The 20995-nt window shown below is 40.5% G+C and overlaps 1 protein-coding gene across 11 annotated transcripts in view; it reads right to left on the reverse strand.

Annotated features, from left to right (window-relative positions):
- Positions 1-20995, reverse strand: part of SIPA1L1 (signal-induced proliferation-associated 1 like 1) — a 389778-nt gene that overhangs the window by 266423 nt on the left and 102360 nt on the right. Inside the window, exons 3-4 of one of the 11 annotated variants that reach the window (XM_010846655.1) lie at positions 7062-7135; positions 837-992 (exon numbers count right to left, since the gene is read on the reverse strand). The exons of 9 other annotated variants lie outside the window; for them this stretch is intronic. The gene's annotated coding sequence lies outside the window, so the exon portion shown is untranslated. Of the gene's footprint in view, positions 1-836; positions 993-7061; positions 7136-15765; positions 18177-20995 lie in introns of those variants that run through there. One more of the 11 variants, XM_010846660.1, reaches the window with a different exon arrangement.

A 20995-nucleotide genomic window follows, 5' to 3' on the forward strand; every position in this document is an offset into this window, starting at 1 on the left:
TATGGAGGTGAGAGTTGGACTGTGAAGAAGGCTGAGCACCGAAGAATTGATGCTTTTGAACTGTGGTGTTGGAGAAGACTCTTGAGAGTCCCTTGGACTGCAAGGAGATCCAACCAGTCCATTCTGAAGGTCAGCCCTGGGATTTCTTTGGAGGGAATGATGCTAAAGCTGCAACTCCAGTACTTTGGCCACCTCATGCGAAGAGTTGACTCATTGGAAAAGACTCTGATGCTGGGAGGGATTGGGGGCAGGAGGAGAAGGGGACGACAGAGGATAAGATGGCTGGATGGCATCACTGACTCGATGGACGTGAGTCTGAGTGAACTCAGGGAGTTGGTGATGGACAGGGAGGCCTGGCGTGCTGCGATTCATGGGGTCGCAAAGAGTCAGACACGACTGAGCGACTAAACTGAAATGAACATGAGGATATCTGTCAACATCTCATAGGATGAATATGAGGATTAAAAGAAACAATGAAAGGGAAATCTTTAGCAAAGTTCTGAGTACACATTAAACACTCTAATGGTAACTATTATTATTACAGTTAATTTATAATTTCTTCAATAAAGATTCAGAATTACTAAAAGCTATAATGTAAAACAACCAGATTTAATAAAAAAAAAATACCAATTAAAGATTTCTAGTTTAGGAATTTATCTCATGATCCCAAGAACTTTGTGGAAACCAAGAGAACTTTAAATTTTAAACTAGCAATATAGGCAGTGGGAATAAGCCCTTCTTTTTCCTGGTCCAAATAATTTGAGAAAAGGAAGGGGTGTGGGGGGCAGGGAAGAAGAACAATCATTCACGATCAACCACTGTAAGCAATCACTCACATAAACAATGGCACACAGGCAATCATTTGTGTGTGCTCAAGAGTTCCATGTTAAGTCACAAATCTGCATACTCAGTTCCTCTTGGCTTTAAATCAACTTGTTGCAGTCACTCCACAATGATTTTCTGGGGCAGGTTGTAACTAACCAAACAAGTACCTGTGCATGACGAAAATATGAACTTAGTAAAAAAGGCACCACATTATATTTTATACGGTATTTCATACATATTTCATACAGTTCATTTATGCATTCACTCATGAAGGATCTCGCTCCCTACCAAACTCAGTCAAATATTAACACAGTAATAACATTAACCTCGCAAGGAGAAAAGCATCCTTGAAAAGTGTGAAAATGCGGTTTAGGTGTCCTGTCTCACACAGCATACGCTTCTGAAAAAACATGAGAAGTGTTAGTCGCTCAGCGGTGTCCAACTCTTGCGAACCCTTGTGACCCCATAGCCCTCCAGGCTCCTCTGTCCACAGGATTTCCCAGGCAAGAATACTGGAGAGAGCTGCCATCTCCTCCTCCAGGGGATCTTCTCCACCCAGAGATCAAACCTGAGTCTCTTGCCTGGGCAGACAGACTCTTTACCACCTGGGAACGCCATAAGTAGACAAGGCCAGAGCTGAAAGGGGCTCTGCCCGATCTTCATCCAATACACTGTGATTTTACAACATATACCATTTTATTGTTGATTGTAAGTAAGGTAAGTTTCTGTCTAAATTTTATTTACAGTATTCATTTGACCAGCATATTCATTCAGAGTTATAAAAAAAGATACAGTCTATAGTCGTTTTACCCCAACCAGGTATCAGTTTCTAAGTAACCACCTTCTATCCAAACTTTGAGGACATTTCCAAGACCACCTTCTCCAGAAAGCATTTCTTGATAGGCTTGAGCTAAAAGTTATGTCCTGTTGCCATGAATTCCTGTAGCACTTTGCCTGAACTTACCTCTCCCTGGTTTCCCTTTCTGTCTCATATTAAGGTTATCCTCCAATATATCTTAGATCTCCATAATAATTCAGGTTCCTTGAGACCAAATTCATATATGACTTACCTAAGACAAAACCCTACAGGAGCTGCAGGGCTCAAGATAAATTACAATAAATGCATTCTTTTTTTTTTTTTTTAAAGACTGATGTTCAGCCATAAACTTCTAACTTCATCACTGCTGCTGGTGGTGTTACATTTACTGATATATGTATCTTTAATCAAGAGGGATGCTTGGAAACCTTTACACAATAGTATAAGGAAAGGATGAGTGGAGCTAGAACAGATCTCTCCATAAAAGACTCTACTTAGCCTTCATCTGAGATCCAACCACTACCACTCCATTTTTATACATTACTGGTATCCCAGGACATCTTCAGAGTTGACAGAGAGTTGTTGAGTTTAAACCAAAGGTCCTAAATACTAAAAGTTTCCATCAGTATAATCATAAAAATCAGAGTTAAGGGAATTTCCACTTACCTTTACTCATTATATAGCCTCCACTAACCTTTTCAACCTCAACTTGCTCATACATAAAATGGGTATGACATTACCTCACAGTATTGATAGGATCAAATGTGAAAACCTGTATGACAATGCCTGGTCCCAAGCCCAGTACAAATGATTTGCTCAGTCTCCATAGTCCAGAATGGCAGATGAAGTTCTACCACAAAGCCTCTTTGTTTTAAGACCAACAATTTGATGGATCTCTCAGTTTCATTTCATGATCAGAGAAAATATTAAAAGTTAGGAACTGGATTCCAGGATCACAATTCTCCTAAAAATATTCTATGTAGGAATTAGACTTAGACTTCAGTCTCAGGTGCCTCTCCATCTTTACTAAATTTACTTTTAATTTTCTATTGTAGAGTGAGACTGTTTTCAAAGTTACTGAGAAAAAAAGGAGGAGGTGAGTCATTCTTGATATACTGGTCTAAAGAAAATCACTGCACGAAAGCCAGGAAGTTTTTCCTTTAAATTTCTTACACTGAACTCTTTGACCAACATTTTAATCACTCACACGGCAAAAAGAATAGATAACTAGAAATATTTCACAATTTCAAACATTCACTTAATACAGAATGGAAAATCACATTAAACCAATCATCAAGCAGGAAAATCTTGATGGACAGGATCAGGACAAGTTGTGCTTATTAGTGACTGCTCCACTTAAATGACAGAAGAGTCAGCGTTCAGTCTGGGGATTTGAGAACCTGGAGCGCAACACATCCTCCACACCAGAAGATGAACAGTTTCTGTTAATACGGAAATGATGTTGAACTAGTAAAAGATGTAATAGCTAACAAAAAAGTTCCTCAGAACGGAGGGTCTTCAGGTCAAAGTGCTAACTCTCACTAGTCATCAGGAGAATGCAATCTAAATAACAATGGATCCCACTCTGGACCCACTGGAATGGCTAAAACTAAAAGCTAAAAGCTAATGCTGATGAAGACGTGGAGCCACTGGAACTCTCAAACACTGTTATTGACAGTGAACTGGTGCACCTACTTCAATAAAAGGTCCGTATTATCCACCAAAGCTGAACAAACACATATGCAACCTCAGAAATCCAAGTCCTAGGTAGACACCCAACAAAAATATACATATATGTGCCCAAAAAACAAATACAAAGAGTTTTCTATAAAGTTCCAAATCAGAGAAAACTAATCTATGGTGATGTAAGTTAGCATAATGATTACCTCTGGTAGTACTGGTGGATGAGGAAGGGTAGTGAAATGGGAGAAAATGTGAATGACTCTATGGAATGCTGGTAATAGTCTCATTTTTAAGTTAGGTGATATTTACACGTGTATTGTTTACAAAAATTTATCAAAGATGAAAACTTACAATCTGTGTGCTTTTCTACATTAATGTTACACCTTATTTTTTTTAATAGGAAACACATCAAGGTAATTATAAGCACATGTGCCTATTTATTTAACTATAAAAAAACACAAATATATTTGAGAGAATAAAGTGCTTTTTCTTCATAGAACTGGCACTGTGTACAATTCCTAACAGGCATTTTCTTCTTATTATACCATATTTTCTCCTTGTTATACTGTAACTATTTTCTTTTCTCTCAAATATTTAGAATGAAAGCTTTATGGCTGCATTATTGGATGCAGTATTGGGTACAGCCATAAATCATTCATATTATTTTCAAATTTCTGTCTTCATAAGTAATGTTGCAATGAATAAACACCATGTTTCAGACATGTTTGCACATGTCTGTATTTCATTAAAACATTCCTAGAAATAAATTCCCAGGGCCCCAGCATACACTTAACAATGCTAAAAGTGTACAACTCTGGAAATTTTTTCATCAACATTGCTTAAGCAATCTTAGTAATCATTAGCTAGATGAACACTTAACTACATGGAAAACTTAGCTACCCAGAATAAATAATTTCTTTGAAGTTTTGCTTAATAAATAGACTCCTCTTCTTACAAAGATTATTGAGGATTTTGTATAAATGAGTTCAGAGTCTTAGAGAAAACACTCTACAGCTAGAAATGGGCACCCTGAGAAATAAATTAAATCTATGACATCAGTGTAGGAATGATCAAAAATCAATCATGACTCAAAAAAAATATACATAACAGAATATAAAACCGAATAAAAATGTTTATATGTACATGTATTTTTATATATGTACAGAAAAAATACATAAGGCTATTTAACAAAATGGTAAAATACATTGCTGGGTTTAGGATTTGGGTAATTTTTACTTTGCCTTTTTAGTTTTGTTGCTTACATTATTTACAGTAAACATATACCCTTTTAAGATTACAAAGTTAACTAGAAGACACGAAAGTCTCCTGATAAAAATATAGGATAACAGATACTTTCTTCCCTGTTCACAAAACAAATTAAATTGATGAGCGTCTTCTCCCACATATTTTTCATCAATCTTCTAGCAACTGCCACAGGGTTTCTGTTGGCAAATACCAATAAAGCACATACAGCAGAACAAACAAGGAAAGAACAGTAGCAGGAAACTGGCACCCCCAGCAAATCGTGCTTATTTGAGACAGCTCTCCATCCCACCTTCAAACCAGAGTCAGTGGTTGTGACTCTACATCCCAGGGGCTGTCATTTTCTGCTAGTTAAGCTATTCTTAGTTCCTAAGATAGAATTAAGGATATCGATATTTCATGGCTGCCTATTAAAATCACCACAACCTCCAGGAGCCCTGTATCTGAGCAAAAGACTTCCCACTGCCAGAACTGTAGCCTCAGGTCTCACGTTAGTTACGTCCTAGAGACCTGGAAGAATTGACTCAGCTCCCTGGGGACAAGGGAGTCAGTTACTCACCAGGTGGAGTTCCATCCATTAGCTCGACCATCTTTCCCAAGAGAATTTAACATCACTTCATCTGACCGGAGGGGAAAAAAGCTAAATGGAGCTTACTCTCCCAGCCAATCACATCCACATTGAGCTATAGTAATCAACAATTAGAGTTCTAAATTTCCCTTATCCCTTCCTTCCAGGTAAAGTCTTGTTTATTAATGGTAATTAAAAACACGGCCATGGCAAACCAAACATCAAACCCCTAGGATCAAAATAGCAGCAGCTTTTTTTGGCATCCCTTGGACCTCCACCTCCCTGAAGGTCGCCCACAGTCTTGAATGAATCAGGAACTCCCCACCTTGGAAGAAAGGACTGACTCAAAAAGTAAATATCCCACTGATACTAATGGCCTTATTCTCCCAGCCTAACTTCAAACAAGAGAAAATTAAGAGAGTAAACAGCTACATTTATATTGTTGTCACTTTTTTTTAACAATTGGATTTGAAATGCAGGCAATATAGAGTGTCTCTGGGCTACAGTTCAAGGGAAACAGAACATCCTAATACAAGAACATTTTCAGCTTTCTCAAATTCCACTTCAGCCAAGTTCAGAAAGTTCTCTATTTCATCTAGAAAGTTCATGTTCTTCTTGCTGTGAATGTCAGGACCTTCAGGATACAGAATTCCAGCAGCTAGAGTAGCACAAAGACCATGTTCAGTGTGTCAAGGTCTCAGAACACAACCGGTCTAGTGGGGCTGAATACACCTCCAACCTAAGCATCAGTTCAGTCGCTCACGTAACTGATACCAAATACTAAGACCCAGACTATAGTCAGACGTACATTTAGTAGATTACTCGGCAGTAATAGTAACATAGCACAGGCACTGCCCTCGATGAGCTCAATGGCTAATGAAGACAATGATGAATATGCAGGAGTGACACCTGAGTACGCACTGTAACCATCATAGCTACTATCACGTAGTGAGAGCTTAGTACTTACTTAGAATCGTACACACTTAAGATCTTCAGTTACCCCACAAAGTAAGTGTTACAGCTTACTTCTCAGTCCCATCATCCCTAAAAAGAGGGTAATACCTACTGTACAGGATTGAAGTGAAGGTCAACACACTCGAAGCACTTACGACACTGGTTGTCATGTGGCAATGGATCAATAAAGGTCAGCTCTTACACTATTTTAATCATTGATGCGCTGGTTGTTACTATCATTGGAAAAACAACCAAGAAAATAAAAATAAAACAAAGGGAAGAGTACTTAAAGAAAGAAGATTGGCAGCCACCATATAACAGCCAAAGGGCATCAGACAAGCTCCTTCAGCCACCTGAAAAATGGGATGAGGCCACCTGTTCCATCCTCCTGGAACCAGGACCTCCAGGCTGTCCTGGAAGTCACACAAAAGCATGTTTAGCCACAGAACACAGCACTAATACTATATACCATCATTGACCAGAGGGCCTCCACAAACACTGGAAAACAATGAACTTCTGCAGTGAGCTGTAAACAGACATTAAATTACTATCCTAACAACAACAACCAGGAGAAGGCGATGGCACCCCACTCCAGTCCTCTCACCTGGAAAATCCCATGGACGGAGGGGCCTGGTGGGCTGCAGTCCATGGGGTCGCTAGGAGTTGGACAAGACTGAGCGACTTCACTTTCACTTTTCACTTTCATGCATTGGAGAAGGAAATGGCAACCCACTCCAGTGTTCTTACCTGGAGAATTCCCAGGATGGGGGAGCCTGGTGTGCTGCCATCTATGGGGTCGCACAGAGTCGGACATGACTGAAGTGACTTAGCAGCAGCAGCAGCAGCAGCAACAAAATCCAAAGTATAGTTTTTTTAAAACTCCCACAACAGCTAGGTAAAAAGTAAAAAGCACAGTAATTTTCCACTACCCAGTAACACCAAACACCATACCTGGAGCCTTAGACCAGCAGAATCATCAAAACTTTGAGGGAAGTATCCAACATTCTGAAGGCAATCTCGAAGTGCTTTAAAAAAACAAAAAAACAAACCCGACTGCATCAAGGTACCACAGGCTCGTTTTAGGTATTACAAGCAAACAGAGTACAGCAGATTTAAACTGCATTTTATTTCAACTATGAACACTGAAATACAGCAATTTTCAAGCATTGCATGCATGCTCAGTCATTCAGTCATGTCTGACTCTGCGATCCCATTGACTATAGCCCATCAGGTTCCTCAGTCCATGGGATTTTCCAGGCAAGAATACTGGAGTGGGTTGCCATTTCCTTCTCTGAGGGATCTTCCTGACCCAGGGATCAAACCCTCATCTCCTGCATCTCCTGGAACTGGAAGGAGGATTCCTTACCACTGAGTCACCTGATTACTCTTTCTATTATCATGTCCTACAAAGCTTCCTTTCACCTACATGCTAACATAAAAGTTAACAGAAGGTAAAGTTTCCAATTCAAGCTTCTGCAACTCTAAACACACAAACACAAAAGCTTCTGGGACTATTTTCATCTTGTGGTCAGTGCTGAGACAGCACTAATACCAAACAGACATCTTCTGTCCTCTGAAGTTTTCTGAATATAAGCCATCCCTCTTTATCGGCATGATCAACTCAGTAATGGGCAATGTACTTTCTCATACAGCCTGCATATTTTAATAATTTTAATTAAGAACATTAGAAATATAAATGAGGCTTTCTTTTTGTCCCTTTTTATTTTCCAAATGAGCTAAAATTAGCACCTATTTTCTACTTAGTAAGCAAAAAGGACTCCTTTTTAAAATAAGGCATGAAAACCTATTTGATTTTAATTGAAATTCTGTTTATGTTTACCTAATATCAGTAGGACTTATTTTGTTTGATACAACTACAATAACCAGGAAGGAAAATGTATTTGCAATAGCAATTCAGATAAGAAATATCTGTCATCCAACTGTTAATGGAACAGTTCCTCTGGTTCCAGTCCCCAGTGGATTTTCCTTCTAGCTTTCAATAAGGAAAACCTGTCAATGAAGCAAGTAGGTTGTGCACTGTCTTCCACTGACTGTGACAACGAGCAAGTTTTCTCTCCCCAGATAGAGTAAAAGCTCATATTGTAAAGTTTGCATCATAAATTATGTTACACTTAAACTTGGTGTCTGCTAGCTTTTGCTCAGCCTTATAGCCCTGGGCCATCAACAGGTGCTGGCTGGGGTGGCGATGCTATTAGGGGCACAGAATAAGGGCCCGTAGCACCACCTCCCATTATGTAGTGGTGAGGACCACAGCATCAGTTCTTTAAATTTTTCGGAAGTGTCCAGTATTATTCAAGATTCCCTTATGCAAAACAAACACTGCGACTCGACGGTGTGTTGGGGTAAAGTCAAAAGCAGGGGTCCCCAACTTCCAGGATTTAATCAATGCCTGATGATCTAAGATGGACCTGATGTAATAATAATAGGGGGAAAAAAAAAGCGCACAATGTATTTTGCTTGAATGATCCCGAAATCATCCCTCTGATTCTGGTCCATGGAAAAACCGTCTTCCACAAGACCAGTCCCTGGTGCCACAAAGGTTAGGGACCACTGCTCTAAAGATGGCAACCTTGTTCCCTCAGTGCAAAAAGAGGAGTGAACAGCACACACATCCTGGCCTTGGCTCAATGGGGCCTCATGTCAACACCATTCTCCAGGAACCAAAGGAAAAGAGGTCACTCTGGTTTCTCACAGTTCTGCTAAGCATTGTACACAAACTATCTGCAAGTAAATAAATAAATCAACACATCTGATCTTTCAGGATGAGCAAAAGAAATACTAACCTGGGAACTGTGAGTGGGAAATAGTCTCAGGCATTGAAAAAGTCTGATGCATATCCACTCCCTGTCCCAAGAATTGTGACTCAGGAGAGTCTGGGAATTTTTTAAACTGCTGTCTTCTGAAGTTGCTCTGATTTCAGGGCATTCTCCCACCACCCCAAAGCAAAGTACTGAATGGCATACTTTCATTTTTTTTCCGAATAAATGCTAATTTGATTGGGAATTTAATACTGGTCCCACTGAAGTGAATGAAGTCATTCTTTGTGTCCACAGGGAGGCAGGAAGCTCTGTAGCTCTACACTATTTGTGAACACTCTGGGCACCTAAGAGGTGGTCGCGGGTCTTACTTTCCAGGACATGAATTGCCTGGCTCTGTCCCTAATGCACCTGCTAAGTATACACAGAAACTAGACCCCTTGGTTCTAAGTATCTGAATGCAAAAGAAATGAAACATTCTAATACCACTAAAATGTCTTGTTCTGTTGTGTTTTAATGACTATAGCAGGATTGCCAGGACAGAAACTGATAACCAAAGAAACACGATTCCAAGATTGTCTGGATTTCACGTTACTTATCTCCTATGGGTCCAATAGATAGAAACTGTAACTCTAGGCTCCTCTTCCCCTTCCCCCTGCCAGCACTTCAGCAGCTGCCAAAGGAAGGATGGATTCCATACAGCTCATGGAGGAGGGGGTCCCTGCACAGTTCTTTTTTTTTTTAATTTACTTGGCTGCGCCGGGTCTTATTTGCAGCATGTGGGACCTAGTTCCCTGACCAAGGATGGAACTCAAGGCCCCTGCATGGGAGCATGGCATCTTAGCCACCAGACCACCAGGTAAGTGGTTGCCCTGTCCCCTGTGGAAGTTCTTTTCGGCATCAGGAAGATGACAGTGGGTCTCTGGTGGAAGAGGGTGGCACCAGTGTATGGGCAACTAGAGCTACAGACATCTGTAAACACCATTTAAGATTCTGAAGTTACTCTGGTATTAAAAGTCTGAATTCTACTTAACAGAAATTATTCTGCTTAAGCTGCTTAGCATAACAAGACTGTAACCATCAACAGAAACTGTTTAGTCATGACAGAGAATGTCCAAAAAGGAATTCTGCAAGTGTATTTGTTGGTTTTCCAAAGATTCTGCTGCATACATCATCTCAAGTACATGAAATGTCTGCAAGGTCCTCCGCTTCAATTTGACAAAGGGCTTCCATGTAAAAGCCAATTTCATGTTTACCCAGCAAAAGCCCATTAGGAGGACTATAAGGAATAAGTATCAAAAAGCAAAATTCATCAATAATTAAATTAAATCAGATTCAAAACCAATGTATTGATTAGCCTAAAAAATTCTTTCCTTATGAAAAATACTAAAAACAGACAGAACCCACAATACGACTAAGGTCTTATGTATAATGCATCAATTAAAACCATTCATGTACCAGAAAGTAATACCCACAACCAACTCTTAGGTGCCCAGAGCGTTCACAAAGTGTGGCATTACAGCACTTCCCACCTCTCTATGGACACAAAGGATTATAATTATAAAATTTAAATTATAAAATGGAATTACGAAAGGCTAAAGGTTTTCAGAGGCAGATGACACTGTGACATCCCTTATAGTATAAAAATAAAATTTCAGAACTCTTTGAACTCCAGAGCTGTAAGCACAAAATTTATCTCCCTACCTGCTGCTATAAACTGGCTCCCAGATGAATCATGTCCAGAAGCTTCCCAAGAATATTGCAATAATCATCTCAATGTGCAACATGCCATATTACAATGCTACATTATCTTGAAGAAAATGTCAAAGTCAGAAGCAGGCTCTCTTAGGATGACCAAATCCCCAAGTAAATACATTTCCCTCTTACTGTGTTATCATCACTCTATCAGAAAAACAAATCATAGTTAATACTTGTACATATTTATTTTAAATTTCTCATTATTAAATGTTAACAAAATAGCACTTTTTCATAATTAATTACTAGAATTACAAAAATAAATTTCAAGTTGCTAGGGGAAAAAAAAAATCCCATTACTGTTCTATGCTCTGGCAAACCTTCTTGCATTTCCATCTCTACTCTGGGCTTTGAGTCAAGTAAATGAAATCTTGGCGAGAAAGGAGATATCTTAATTTAGGATAGTGACCCTTTCTAAAGAGAATGCCAATACTAAATGCTCTATGTTGTTTAATATAACCTAAAAGATTTTATATTTTTAGTAACTTTGATTCTATTTGGTTACTTTATCTAAAAAGAAGTTTAAAGTGTTACTCACATTTTGAAGCAACATATCAAAAGAGTATTTAAAAATCTGTATCACTACCAAAACCCACAGAACCCAAGTAGAGTCTTAATTAAAAACTTAAGCAGTTTTCCCGTCAACTACAATGACTCCACTGGCACAACTGCCCAAGATTCATCCAGCATTCATTCAACAGGGATTGATTTAGGACTTACTGTATCCCACAGACCATTATCTACTCAGCCATGGAGAGACAATGATGAACAAAACATGTACCTGACTGGAGAAATCTCAGGGACTGCACCCTCCTGTGCCACCACCCTCCTAGATGCAGTGAAGAACTGTGCTTCACAATCGGCCCTAGCTCATTTAAACAAATTTTCTCCTCGCACTAATATTAATAAATCAGGAAATGTTTATGAATAAGTATAAAAGTATAACCCTTTCCCAACGGCAGTATAATGGCTCTACCTTTATAAATAATCTAGCTGGCTAAAGATTTAACCAGAATCCTTTGGGAACTTCTGGGCAGTAACTCAAGCACAGAGGCCCCCAGAGAGCTGGCTGGAACTGACTCTTTTGGGACTAGAAAAGCCAGCCCAGGGAAGTCCATACAGGGGTCTCATTTGAATGCTTTGGCCAGAGTTAGGCCCCATGGGAAAGACTCCCTATACAAGACTCTGGATCTGAAACAGACCCATAAATAACCTTCATCTGCAGCAGACTTAGTTTCTCTGTATATAAAGTCAGTCACAGAAACACCATTATTTCAAATCGATCTATGAAAATACCACATTTCTGGTCATCTCATAGCCATGAGCCCACCAAGCTGACAAGATTATGAAAATTTATACAATCAGAACTAGAGTTCAAAAAAAAATATAGCCAGGTTTTAAAATCTTTCCTAGATGCATGCTAAGTCGCTTCCCAATCCAAGGATTGAATTCACGTCTCTTATTTCTCCTGCACTGGCAGACGGGTTCTTTATTGTTAGCGCTACCTGGGAAGCCCTCTTTACTAGATGTGTTGTGCTGTGCTTAGTCGCTCGGTAGTGTTTGACTCTTTGCAACCCCACGGAATGTAACCCACCAGGCTCCTCTGTTCTTGGGGATTCTCCAGGCAAAAATACTGGAGTGGGTTGCCATGCCCTCCTCCAGGGGATCTTCCCAACCCAGAGATTGAACCCAGGCCTCCTGCACTGCAGGCAGATTCTTTACCATATAAGCCACCAGGGAAGCCCAAGAATACTGGAGTGGGTAGATTATCACTTCTCCAGGGGATCTTCCTGACCCTGCACTGCAGGCAGATTCCCAGCTGAACCACCAGGGAAGCCCGCTTTCCCAGAGAGTAAAACTTACATTCTTTTCCTACTGAATTTTAACTTCTCCTAGCTCTATCTTTAAATAATTTAAAAGGCATTCAATTTCATTCAAAGATATAACTAAAGATAAAATTCAAATTCACTGTGGAAAAAAAATCATGTGCTTCACCTTTGGGGCAGCCATCTTCACTCACCCCAAATCCATCAATGGTTTCTCAGTATCTCATGTAAAAAAGAATCCAAATTCTTTATCTAGGTATACCAAGTCCTAGACAAGTCAGTTCCAAGCTAATTTTCCAACTAATTTCCCTCTATATCTCTTCACCCAGCCATCACTCCAGGCAAACTAAACTACTCTCTTACCAAACACACTCTTCACTATACCTTTTTCCATGCCTTTTCTCATATCTTCCATCTGCTTTAAATTCCCACTGACACTTGTTTTATTTTGGGGGGGTCCAAAAATCACTGCAGATGGTGACTGCAGCCATTAAATTAAAAGACGCTTGCTCCTTGGAAGAAAAGCTATGACCAACCTAGACAGCATATTAAAAAGCAGAGACATTACTTGACCAACAAAGGTCCGTCTAGTCAAGGCTATGGTTTTTCATATCATGTATGGATGTGAGAGTTGGACTACAAAGAAAGCTGAGTACTGCAGAATTGATGCTTTTGAATTGTGGTGTTGGAGAAGACTCTTGAGAGTCCCTTGGACTGCAAGGAAATCCAACCAGTCCATCCTAAAGGAAATCAATCCTCAATATTCATTGGAAGGACTGATCCTGAAGCTGAAACTCCAATGGTTTGGCCACCTGATGTGAAGAACTGACTCACTGGAAAAGATCCTGACGCTGGGAAAGATTGAAGGTGGGAGAAGAAGGGGACGACAGAGGATGAGATGGTTGGATGGCATCACCGACTCAATGGACATAAGTTTGAATAAGCTCCGGGAGCTGGTGATGGACAGGGAAGCCTGATGCGCTGCAGTCCATGGGGTCACAAAGAGTCAGACACGACTGAGCGACTGAACTGAACTGACCCTTTATAATTGCAAACTGTATCCATGCTACTGTGCCTAGTTAAAGTGTGGTCTCTTTTGAGTCTTTGTTAGTGCCCATCTGCTCAATGTCCACAGGGTGGGCTCCTTATGTGCAAAGATATGTGCTTTGAGACAAAACATCACTGAAATCTCAATTCTGTGCCTTTCCTGGACACAGGCTGGGCAGGATGGACTGACTGGGCCTGGAGCAGCGGGGGGCCTCGGCCCCTGTGGACCCAGGCCCCAAACTGCTTACTACCACCCGTGCCCATGAAGCAGCGGCTGCCCAAACAAGTTGGCACACATTTAGCAGCTCAAAACCATGCAAGTTCATTATCTCACTGTTCCGTGGTCAGAGGCCCAGCAGGCCCGGCTGGTTTCCGTGCTCTGGGTCCCCCAAGGCCAAAATCAAGGTATTGGCCTGGCTGTGTTCCAACCTGGAGGCGTTGGGGAGAGTCTGCCCACGTGGTCACTTTTTTCTGGTCGGCTGAGTCTGGTTCCACTCGACTATAGGACAGAGGGCCCTATTTCCTTGCCGGCCGTCAGCTCCTGGAGGCCTGGCACATTCCCCGACTCCTGGCCTTCAAGCCGCTACCGCAGCTCAGACGCCTTGCCTGCCTTTTCTTTAGCCAACTCTCTCTGACTTCAGTGGTACCACCTCTCTGCTTTTAAAGGCTCATGGGATTAGACTGGAGCCACCTGACTCAGGATCATCTCCCACCTCAGGATCACATCCTCAAAGTTCCTTTCACCAAATAAGCTAATGTATTCATGGGCTCCAGGAATTCATCTCACGGTTTTATCCGTTGACAATCTCTGCTTAAACCATCTACTGCATCAGAGGTTACAAAACGGCGGATGTTTAAGTCGTCGTCCTTTTTATTAAGTAGAATTTTTCTGTTAAAAATTTTATCAGTCATGGCCATCTGCTTATCCTGAAATAAAGTCTGTACAAGCCAAAAAAAAAAAAAGAAATCTCAATTCTGTCACGTACAAGTCAGGCCTCAGGCAAGGTTCCCTGCTTCACTAACCCCACTCTGAACAACACAGGGGCCCTAAAGCTACTTTGCAAGGTTTGGGGTTCTAACCAACATTCGCTGGCGTGCATTCCAATCTCTGTGCTAACAAGTGGGGGATGTGCCGACCCTGGGAAAAGAACTGACATGCCGTGAGCCTTGGCTTTCTCACTGGTCAAGGGGGAGGAGCTGCACCAATTTTACAGCAGAATAACACACATACGGGAGTCGCTGCAGAACCCTGGCTCCTGGGCCCTGGGCCCTTCCGCCCCCATGTCCCTTCCATGGGATTAGCGACCCTTCCTCTCTCCAGGCTCCACTGCACCTGTGCTCCCCTCTGTCACTACTGCCTGTCTCCACCATCAGTCGCTCCCCCTCCCATGACAGCCTTATGGCCTGAGCCTAGACTCCCTGCTGCTGCTGCTAAGTCACTTCAGTTGTGTCCGACTCTGTGCAACCCCATAGATGGCAGCCCACCAGGCTCCCCCATCCCTGGGATTCTCTAGGCAGGAATACTGGAGTTGGTTGCCATTTCCTTCTCCAATGCATGAAAGTGAAAAGTGAAAGGGGAAGAAGCTCAGTTGTGTCTGACTCTTCATGACCCCATGGACTGCAGCCTACCAGGCTCCTCCGTCCATGGGATTTTCCAGGCAAGAGTACTGGAGTGGGGTGCCATTGTCTTCTCCAATATTTTAATACAAAGTGCTTCATCAGTATAAATCAAAGCACACAAATAAAATCAAAGCGCTGGGAGATTCCAAGGCTGAAAAACAAAGGAAAACACCCGCTGAAATGCTGCTTGATCTTTAAGCTCCAGTTCACGTCATAATAGCTGGGGCTTCCCCAAGTCCTGGCAGCGGAGTGCAGCCCTGGCCCTCAGCTGTGACCTCCTCTACAATGGTTTCTGCACCTTCCCCAAAAAAGGTGCTTAACTCTGGAGGCATCCTCACTCGTCACCAATTCACCTCTCATATACAACTCCCCACACCCTTCCCTTCCCTGGACTTTATTTTTCCCATCATCTTACCTCCCTGATCAGGAGCTTGAGGAGGGCAAGGCCTGTGTGTGACTGGTCTTTCTTTCCAGTCCTTCCTCCCCACCAAAGAACATGAACTGAATGAACTCAAAGGGAGTGTCAAAGCCTCTAGAAATATATCATCCACATCACAAGGTAATTCAAGTGATTCCTCCCCTCCAAGACCCCAAAGTCAAGGTCTGAAAAAATCTAGACCTCCTTCTTACCTTTCAGGAAGGAAGTCAACAACATCTCTTAAAATTAGAAGAAAACATGCTTCCTGGATATGGTTTTCATTAGTTGTAAAAGAATCAGAAACAATAGAAAACAGTGAACTGAAACCAAAAATGTCAAGGGGAAAAAACTGTCCTTTCGAACTTTATAATGTTCACAATCCTTTAACATTCTTCTCTCCTCAAGCCAAATGCTTTTCTTAGAAAAATAAATCAATGCTTTACATTCCATATTCATGAGGAGTTATAAAAACAAGCTGGCATACACTCTGGTAGAGCTTTTTAAAGTTACTGATTAATCAAATTAATGAAAGTTGACTTACAAAATACACTTTGAATTCACTCTTTTCCAATATGGGTATCACCTCATTAAAACATCTGTTTTCTATCTCTAACATTTCAGAATCAGCAAACCTACACCAGAAACAGAATGCTACCCATCCTACCCCTTTTTTTAGTGAGGGCTGGTGGCAGTAAAGAGGAAAAGACTGTGGTTCTGGAATTACATACTGATGTTCCTCTCTCCTTGTCTGGAGCACATTCCTTGACAGTGTAAAAAGAAACAGAAGCGTCAATTCAATCCTGAGTTCACTGAAGCCCACGGAGCCAAGTGCTGTAACAGAAACTCATGGGAAAGCAGCAGTCCTTGGTGTAGCCCTCTTTCTCTGTGCAGTCTGCCTGGGAGAGTCCCCTTCAAACTCTCCTTAGGACACCAGGGACAAGCCGCTGGAAATGTCCTCCCCAAGTTAAAAGTGAGTGAGCTGATTAAATCAAAGAAAAGTACGTAGGGAAGCCAGGAAGGGGAAATTCTGCCCTCTTGGGATTTCTGGATCAATTCTAAGAACTTTCCACTTCCCACTGCCAGCAGCACCCATCAATTCCCATAGTAACCAGCCCACAGTTTTCTTTCCAGCTGGTCCGCAAGGCAGGCACGCGTGCTGCAGACAGAGACACACAAGAGTATGACCCAATCTGATCACTGCTGAATGGCTTAAACACTCCAAGTCTACCTCCTAGCTTCCCTTAACTCCCAAGGTTACCAGGCGGTTCTCTCCTTTCTCCCTTCAATTTGATGCTGAGATAATGAAGGGGACTTTTTCCTAGGGCTCTGCACAAAACAATATTCTGTGTTCCGTTGCAATTTTGATTCAAGTCTATTTGGTACTAAAGCAATCATGTACTAAAGCAAAACACTGTGCATAAATGTTTGCTGAATGAAGGACTCCTCTGGTAGAGAAATAGAGGTTTCAAAGATACGGGGGTACAGATTTGAGATCCAAGGTAAGGATGAAGAAACTGCATTCCCAAAAGGAATGAAGAGCAGAAGAAAAGAGGGCTAAAGTGGATGGAGACTGACTTGTTTTTGTGAAGTGGACTCCTCAGGCTGATTGAGCAGGACAGGGAAGAGGAGGAGGACCACGAGGCCCGAAAGCATTTCCGTTCCCAAAACACTCATCAAAGGACCTGCCATCAGCAACAGTGCCTGTGACAGTGACTTTCAGCACAGAAAGGGTCAAGGATCAGTTCTAACATGCTCATCTAAAGAATGACTAAGTTGCAAAGATTTTTTAAATTAAAAAGGTAGAGAGTCAAATTAAAAGAGTTCAGCATGGGCTATGAACCAGTCCTGCAAGAGTGCACGTGGTCAATAGAACTTAACGACTGAAAGGGAAAGGAAGGAGGAGGGTGACAGACATATACCCCAAAAAGTAGCGCTTGCCATCGCCCCTGGAGTCAGTGCCTCACTGACTTTTAATTTTAATAAATACTCCCAAATTACTTTCTAGCAAGGATCCCACATTAGTGTGGATGAGTTCCTTATTTTTTTTTTTTAATATTTATTTATTTATTTTTTTGGGCTGCATTAGATCTTGGGTGCAGCACCTGGGATCTTCCATCCTGGTAATGGCATACAGGATCCAGTTCCCTGGCCAGGGACTGAACCCAGGCCCCCTGCATTGGGAGCATGGAGTCTCAGCCACTGGACCACCAAGGAAGTCCCAGCACCTGGGTGAGTTCTTTAAAAGGTTTGCCTACGGTTTGCAAGGCACTGTGCTAATTACAGAATGCACAGTCTAATAAAACAAAGACCCTAAACATGACTCATCATCATCAAGACTGTAGAGGAAACGGAAGAAAATACATGAAAACAGTAGTTTGTCCTGATAGGAAGGAATATAAGATTATGAGTAACTGCCCTTTATATGATCACTAATTAATCTTTTAAAAATAAGCTTTTTAAAAAAGCAGAATGGAACCATATCAAACTAAAAAGCTTCTGCACAGCAAAGGAAACTATCACCAAAATGAAAAGGCAGCCTACTGAACGGGAGAGGATATTTGCAAAGAATATACCCAATAAGGGGTTAATATCCAAAATATACAAAGAACTCTTACAACTCAACAATAAAGACAAGAAATTTAATTTTTAAATGAGTGAAGAGTTTATATAGACATTTCTCCAAAAAAGACATACAGATAGCCAAGAGACACGTGAAAAGATACTCAACATCGCTAATCATCACAGCAATGAAAATCAAAAGCACAATGAGGTATCATCTCACACCTGTCAGAATGGCTATTAACAAAAAGACAACAAATAACAAGTGCTGGCAAGAATGTGGAGAAAAGGGAACCCTGTGCACTGTTGGCGGGACTGTAAATTGGTGTAGTCACTATGGAAAAAATTGTATGGAGATTCCTCAAAAAGACTGAAAACAGAACTACCATGTGATCCAGCAATTGCACTTTCAGGTATTTACTTGAAGAAAGCAAAAGTACTAATTCGAAAAGATACGTTCACTGCAGCATTATTTACAATAGCCAAGATACGGAAGCAACCAAACTGCCCATCAACACATGAATGGATAAAGATGATGAGGCATGTGTGTGTGTGTGTAATATTAATCTGCCATAAAAACAAAATACTGCCATTGGCAGCAAAACGGATGGACCTTGAGAGCATCGTGCTGAGTGAAGTCAGTCAGAGAAAGACAAATAACATATCATCTCACTTATACGTGGAATGTAAGACAGAAACAAACACGCCAAGCTCATAAGTACGGAGAACAGATCGGTGGTTGCCAGAGGCAGGGGCTAAGGGGACAGTGATATGGGTGAAGAAGGTCAAAAGATACAAACATCTATTTATAAAATAAGTAAAGGGGATGGAACATACAACATGGCAACTACACTTAATAACACTACATTGCAAACCTGGAAGTTGCTGAGAGAGCAGATCCTCAAAGTCCTCATCACAAGAGAAAAAAAAATGTAACTATGTATGGTAACAGGCATTAACCATACATATTGTGGTGATAATTTTGCAATGTATGTAAATGTCAAATCATTATGTTGTACACTTGGAAGTAATACGTCATATGTCAATTTTACTTCAACTGAAAAAATGAAGATGACAAGAAATACTTGCGCTATACCAAAAAATTCCTAGAGGATCAATGCTTTAGAAAAATCTAAATGAATGTGTAAATTTACCACAAATGAAAGTTCAGAATCTGAGTCTTAAGGTTCATATGGGAAAATAAATGAGCAAGAATAATGAGAGTAATTAAGAAAAACAGAGTAATAAAGGAAACCAGCTTTAATCCTTGCCAGATAGTAAAATGTTATAAATATGTAACGAAAGTGTGAAGCTGGTTCATGAATAGACCATAAAACCAAGGATAAAATAAAAATTCTAAAAATACTTCAAAGAGTTTGATATAGCATAAAACGTGACATTCAAAATCAAGGCAAACAGGATAAATTGCTGAATAAATGGTACAGACAAGAGAATGGGATATCAACTCATAACAACTCCCCCCAAATTGATCAAAAAATGTGAACATTCAGAAAATTACAATGTATTAAAAGAAACCAGGAGATATTGTTTATCCTCTTTGAGAGTATAAAACCCTTCTAAGTAGGACATGAAATCCAAAACCCATAAAATAAAAGATAAATAAATTTTGATTATCCAAAAGTAATAAGTTTGCCACATGGAAAAGCTACAATAAATGACAAAATATAAACCCAGGGGAAAAAAATCAGCAGGTCCTATCACAAAGAGCTAATTTCTTTTTTTAAATAAAGAGTTTATCTCATTAGATAAATGGGCAAAAGATCACAAGAGTCAATTCACAGAAAGGAAAACCACTCTTAAATACCCAACAGTATGTGTAACCTCATGTATAACGAGAAAAACTCACAGGAAAACCACGAGATCCCCTTGTTCAGCTATGAAACTGACAAGGATCAGAAGGTTTATTCACACACTCCCAGAAAGAGGAAAGAGGAAGGCAGGCATACATTGCCGATGGGAATGTAAATTCCTATGTCTATGGAGGATAGTTTAGGAATACTTATCAAAGATGTGAAGATACACATTCTTAAGTGTTGAGGTGGCTTTTAGTGGGGGAAATAATTTTATACCAAAAAGACATAAATGTGTGACAGATGGTAATGCTTTTCTTTTGCTTTCTATTCTTGGCAGGGTCCCTTTTTAGCTGAATGGCATTTGCTTTTTTTAAACTGAATTATAGTTGACATACAATATTATATTCGTCACACGTGTACAACATAGTCATTCGACATTTGTATTTATTATGAGATAATCCCCACAAAAGGTTTACTTACCATCTGTCACCACACTAAGTTAATACAGTATTACTGACCATACTCTATGCTGTACATCACATTCCCATGACTTATTTTATACACAGAAGCTTGTGCCTCTTGACTTCCTTTACCTAATCTGCCCGACCCAAATCCCCTCCCCTCTGACAACTACCAATCTGCTCTCTATGAGTCTGGATTTTGTTTTGGTTTTTTTGTTTTGTTTTGTGTTTTAGATTTCACATATAAGTTAAAACATGAGGTATTTGTCTTTGAATTATTTCACTTAGCATAATGCCCTTAAGACCCATCCACGTTATGGCAAATGGCAGTTTCATCTTTCCATGGTTGAGTAACTAACAGTCCATTGTATATCTATACCATATCTTCTTTATCCATTCATCTATTGATGAACACTTAGGTTGTTTCCATCTCTTGCCTACTGTAAATAACAATGCGATGAACACAGGGGTGCATATATATTTTTTCAAATTAGTGTTTTTGCTTTCTTCCAATAGATACCAGTAAGTGGGACTGCTGGCTCATGGAGTAGTTGTATTTTCAGTTTTTTGAGGAAACTCCATACTGTCTTCCACAGTGGCTACACCAA

This window comes from Bison bison, unplaced genomic scaffold, assembly GCF_000754665.1.
Source record: "Bison bison bison isolate TAMUID 2011002044 unplaced genomic scaffold, Bison_UMD1.0 scf7180017864239, whole genome shotgun sequence".
Taxonomy (NCBI): domain Eukaryota; kingdom Metazoa; phylum Chordata; class Mammalia; order Artiodactyla; family Bovidae; genus Bison; species Bison bison.